Source organism: Acomys minous, assembly GCF_964271855.1.
Source record: "Acomys minous genome assembly, chromosome: 19".
Lineage (NCBI taxonomy): Eukaryota > Metazoa > Chordata > Mammalia > Rodentia > Muridae > Acomys > Acomys minous.
This window is the reverse complement of record NC_140499.1, coordinates 7,394,787-7,400,988: the sequence shown is the minus strand read 5'-3', so window position 1 is coordinate 7,400,988 and position 6,202 is coordinate 7,394,787.

Sequence of the window (6,202 nt, the reverse complement as noted above, 5' to 3'; positions counted from 1 at the left end):
GAGCCTTCCAGCCAGCCACGGTTGTGTTGAGATAGAATCCCCACAACACAGAAGGCAGTTGGTAATAAATATTCTCACCCGTTAAATGACAGGAAACTATTGCATAAATTATGGTTCAACCATGCCGGCAGAGCCTGTGATCACTAAAATATCTTTGGGGGAAAATGAGGGGAAAAGACATGTTGGAAGGGGGGGGCGTGGGCCCAGAAGAAGTTGGATGTGAGTTCATAGAGGGAGGTAGTGATAAAAATATGTATGCATGCATGAAATTCTCAAAGAATAAATAAAAATATTATATACGTAAAAAAAAAAAAAACCAACAACAAGCTAAGAACACATGGAAGCCTGACTCCTCCATTTTGAAGAGCAGCTGATGGTGGTCCAGAGTGCAGTGATGCCCAAGCCGACATGGTGGCCTTAGTCCAGAAGAGGTGACAGTGTCTTTCCTGTGGTGCTCACCAGCCTCCTACACAGGAACATGTGGCCTGGGTCAATAAGCTTGGGAATTATGCACAGGAAGAGGGAGTTGACATTCCACATTGTACACAAACATTAAATTGTCATGCTCTACTTGAAAATATGTACAATTTAAAAATAATCCTTAGTAACAAGAATTAACTGTGCAGAAGAAAAAGCACTCTTCCACTAGTATACAATAGCATTGACTATAATGCACTAAAAATAGTATAAATGCTTATAAGCCTGCACCTAAGCACCTCTCTGTATTTACCAGTGTATGTGCTACATACTACATGTAACTGTCATTATTTATCATGGTCTGTACCCAGCTGTCATTAGATGGTAGAGTGCTTCTTCCTCTGGTTTAGTGGACACTGTTGTGCTGAATACTGTCAGAAATGTCCATCCTTGTTTTTGTTTTGAGTTCTTTCCAGCACAGGCTGAGATGTGGAACTGCTAGACCAAATGACTAAAAGAAAACTCGGTCTTTAATTTTCAGGACCCACCCTGCAGGTTTTCTTAGCGGACAACTTTACACGGCCAACAGCCGTGTCCAGTCTCCACAAAGTCTTATTGTTGTTTGTTTCATTTTGCTTGTCTCCAAAACAAAACAAAGCAAAACAACAACAACAAAACAGCCATGCAAACAGGTGGGAGACGGTGTCACATTGTGGTCTTAATTTGCATTTTCATAATGACTAGTGGCATTGAGCATATTTTTGGTGCTTGTTAGCCATTCACATGCTTTTTGGAGAATTCTCATTTAAATTCTTTGTCCGGTTCTAAAAACCAAGTTGCTGGTTTTGTCACTGAGTTTCTTTGGTGTTTAGGATCATATTTTTCCCTCATCAGTTTATCTTTAATGACTTTGAAAACACAAAAACAATAAGTACAAATCCGGAAAGTTAAAGTGGTAAACAGCTTCCGTGGATACAGTCAGTACATCTGTCTACGTAGGCAAGGCAATTTCAGACTGCCCAACAGATGGTGCAGAGAGAAAGGGCCTCGCTGATGGAATCACAACACATTCCATCCAATTAAAACTCCCACTTCGCAGACGCCGTCGACAGTTGGTGTCCTCGGAAGCTAATCTGCAGCGGAGGCATTATTCTTTTGTAGTCATCTGTAGTATGTTTGGGTCTTTCAAGCTTGAGGTGTCTCACAAAACGCTGCAATGGAATTCTTAGACAAGTTGAGAAGTTATGAAGGTGGACAGACAGACAGACAGTCAGTGCTTTTAACCTCTGACAATAAGGCACTACGGAGAATGGGTTGTTAATAAACAGAAAACATTTGTAAATATAAGCTTCTTTATGAATGTCAACAGAGCAACCCAGATTATAGCTACAGATTGCAATTTTAATGGAAGTATTATAAAATATTTATTGTCTCACAAGTGTCATTAGAATGGAGATTTACATCCTTTAAAAAGTGATGGCTGTCAGATTTTTCTAAAATGCAGCCGCTATTTAGCAGAATGGATAAAGAATTCCACATAACTATGACTGCTTAAGCAATTTTATTTTATTGTGTAAATTATTATTCTATATTAGGTTGAGATGGTGTCTCAAACCATTTCATTCCATAAAATCAGAGCAGCTTTAGAAACCAGAATTTCCGTTTGTGAAAATCATGGACTAGTCCTTGTGGGAAGGTGAGAGAGGAAAGACAGCAAGGACCACACATGGCACAGGGATGCGGTCAAACCATCCATCTGGTCTGACGCACCTGTTGCATTGCTGTTCCTGGAAAACACCTCGTCGTTGCCAGATCTTCATATTCCTAAAGCAAATCTTGGACCTACTGACGTTCCTAAGCATGCGCCTCTCACTCCCAGGTGAAGTGTTCCAGTTGGTCCCTGGCAAAGCACATTCTCCGCCTACTTAACTTCACAAGTCGAAACTGAACGTTCAAATATCTTTCTGTGATCTGTATCTTTCCTATATTAAATTATTTTATCTTATTGAGACAAGGACTCATGTAGCCCAGGCTGGCCTCAAATTTCCTAGGCAGAAAAGATGACCTTGAACTTTGACCGTTCTGCCGCCACCTTCCAGGTTCTGGGATTACAGACATGTGCTGTCGTGCCCATTTTATGTAGTGCTGGGGATTGAACACAGAGCTTCGAGCATGCTAGGTGAACACTTTTCCAGCTGAGCTACATCTGTCGCCAGGCATCAGTATTGCTTTACATCATTAGTATCTAGGGCTTATAGACTCTTAATAGACACTTGTTAACTAAGAGAATTCCCTTCTGGTATCAGAGCCATCTCACCAAGCCCCATACGTCACTTCCTCTCAGAGGAGCCTTTTGTACTGATGGCTATACCCCTGCCCTATTCATATACAGGTGCTTTTCTCAGGTTGCGTGATATAAATATGCTGTGGTTTCAGCTAGTATAAAGGGAAATGTTTTTCTGTTATTGATTTCACCTCTATAATCTGAGATAAATATTTTACCTCTAAAAGAAACTGAGGTAAACCAAACCCTGCAGCATTTGAAACCTAAATTGGGTTACTTCGCAGAAGGATGCATTTCAGACTAAAAATTTATTTCAGGCTTTAGAAGTTTTTTGATCATGCTGTGATGCTTTGCAGACAGTGTCTGTTATGCAGTTAAACAACAGAACCTGTGTACAAGATATATTCATAACCATCAAAGCCATGGTATCCTGGCAAATTAACCGGGTCTTCAAATGCAAAAGAAACAAAACATTATTTTGTGATGTAACTACTCAGTACACAGTGGTCAATTTCACAGTGCCTCGAGGTTACTGATGGTAGAGCGGGAAGGCGGCACCAGCAAGTCTCGGGTGCTCTCGGGTACTTTCATGTACTCTCGGGTGCGCTCGTGTGCTCTCGGATGCTCTCGTATACTCTCGGGTGCTCTCAGGTGCTCTCCGCTCTGGACTTGCCACAGCAACAGATACATAGCATGAATCTGTTGGAGAAAGAGGAGTGACTTGGCTTGTGTAGGTATCTTGTACTATGTGCACTAGGCTTCTTCAGTGTGGAAGTGCTCCAGAGAAATAAATGGAAAATCTCTACTCACACACTGATGATAAATACAGAACTGGCTGCCTCCAATAGTAATACAACCAAAAGATCTGTTTTCAGACGGCAATTAAAGGTAAATAAAGGAAATGCTGAAGATAACTCTCCCTCCCTCCTTCACTCAGCCCCCACTGTGTGTTCGCTTGCGCGTGCGTGTGTGTGTGTGTGCGCGGGCATGCATTCGTGAAAATGTCTAAGGAAACAAAGGGACTATGGGCTGGGAGGGAGGCGAGCAAAGGGAGCACAGTGAACAAACAATATATACTTGGATGAAAACAATTTTCACATGCTGCAAGATTCGTTTGCTGGCACCTGACCTCAATGGACCGAGTTCAGAGATGAAAGGAAAATGGTCAGCAATCACAGTAGCAGTGAGGTGCGTGCTGGGAAGGTCCTGACACTCTAATGGGCTGTCCCTTTGGCGGGCAGTGGTTGTGGTAACTGGAGTCACTACAGCCACCGACCTGAAGATGGAACCAGTACCGAGGGAGGTAGGAACAAGGGATGGAAGAGCTGTCACTCTCTCTGGACTTCCTGTGACTAATGATGAATCGATGTCCTACATGAACCCAGCAGAGGTGACCCTTCTGTGAATCAAAGCTGAGTACACTGAGTTGCTTCAATTAATTATATTTTCTCCAAAATTGCTTTCAGTTACCCATCTAATACAGAAGCACTGCCTCTTCTAGGTAGAGTTTCCTGTCTCTTTTAAGAAGCATCACAACCCTGTTTAACCTTTCCTTGAAAATGTAGCAGGGCTCAAAGCTGCCGTAGTAAAGCAGGAAAAACAAAGTACAATTGTTCTTAATTTGATTCTCTTCCACAAGGCAGATGCCTGGAAGGGCACCTGTGTTTCGGGAACCATTTCTTCTTTGGCTTCCATCTGACCGAGCCCTGTCATGCAGGGACTCCCATCCACTCATCCTTCCTGCAAGCAGAGCCCCGAATTTGGCCTTTATTAAGAAAGTGCACACCTGTGGGTGGGTGGTTTCGTTGACTTGGTGTAACTTAGAATCTCCTGGGGATGGAGTCACAGTTAGAGATGGCCTGGATCAGGTTGGCCCGTGGGTCTGTCCGTGGGGACTGTCTTGGTCACCGTGAAGGAGACGGGCGTGAGCAGCACCGTTCCTTGGTTTAAGGCTCTGGAGTATATAAGAGTAGAGAAATCTAGCTGAGTACCAAGCACGCCCGTGTCCACTCTCTTAGCTCCTGACTGTGGATGTGATGCGCTCAACTGTTTTAAGTTCGTTCCACCTTGACTTGCCTGCTACGATGAACGGGAACCTGCAGTTGTGAGCAATAATAAACTCTTTCAAGTTGCTTTTCATGAGTACGTTTTGTCGCAACACCAGACATGCAACCAGGTCAGCACACTAGACCCACGCTCGGCTCCTTCCTCAGCCCGAGGGAGGGTCATCTTGAGCCACGTGAGCCCGTCTCACTCTCCTTGGCAAGGAAAGGTTAGGAATGGGCATGTGCATAACTCTGAACTCCAGTTGTATATCCTTCACCAAAAGGGTATACAAGGAGCCTTTTTCATGTAGGGAGGCTCCGGAAGCAATTGCCATCATCCAGTCATCAGAAACCGGCAGAGAGAGTCATGTGCATGGGGAGATGAGGAGTGCCTGCCTCAGCCCTGGCGAGCATAGTGAAGCCAGTTGTCCTAACTCCGGTTTTCCATGCTATTGGTGCCAGATGGAATTAGGCATCTGCTGGGTGTGCTGGAATAGCACCCACTGAGCACTTACTCCTAAGCTGCTGGGAGCTGCTGGCACCTGGGCCTCGCCACCTGTCTAAGCAGGCTCAGGAGGTGTGGCATGATGCCTTGACTTCTGACCTTTGTAACAACCGTGGCAGGACTGAGAACGGTTCTAAGGGGCACTTGTGCTTACCTTTTAGCAATCAGACTATAGAGACAATGAACCCCAAGGTAGCGGAATTTCCCAAGAAACCTCATGCTGGGAGAAGGAAGAGACTGGCGCCTGGAGTTAGGCAGAAGAAGAGCTTGTCTTTGGGGAAGAAATCTCACACTTTCTGACTATGTGTCAGACCACCTGACGGGAGAGACTGGAGCATGGACCGAGATGCTGCGCAGAACCTCCGCTTGCCCAGGGTTGTCTAGTTATGCAGAAGTCTTGCTCTCTAAATTAAACCCAACCCTTTCTCTGGACCCCAAAGACAGACATCTGTCCCTCTTTTCAGTGGCCACACTGAATACGTTTGCATTCTCCAGTGCTTGTCTCCTTGGCTGTTGAGGATGGGAGGGCAGGTCTAAGCTTGTTAGGCTTGGGGCAGGGAGGCCTTGACCCTGACAACCCCGCTAACCACCTCTCTCCATGCACAGTGTGCACAGGGGACTAACTCCATGGAATGTTACAGAAGACCAGGTGGCTACAGACTAAGGAATCAGATGCGGTTAACGAGTAAGCCAGCTGTTTTATACGTCTAGCACAAATTAGCTATAGATTGTTAAATCAGTTTAGAACTTGAGCCAAGGATTATTAAAAATGTCAGGTACGGTGGTACAAATTCACAGTCCAAGCCATGAGGAATTCTGAGGTAGAAGGGTTAGGCCCTTGACCACAGCCTTGGTTACGTGAGATTTTGTTTCAATGCCCACTCCCCACCAACCTGTTTAGTTTGATTTAATTAAGTGGAGTGCCAGAACAAGTTCTAGGTAAAATGGCTT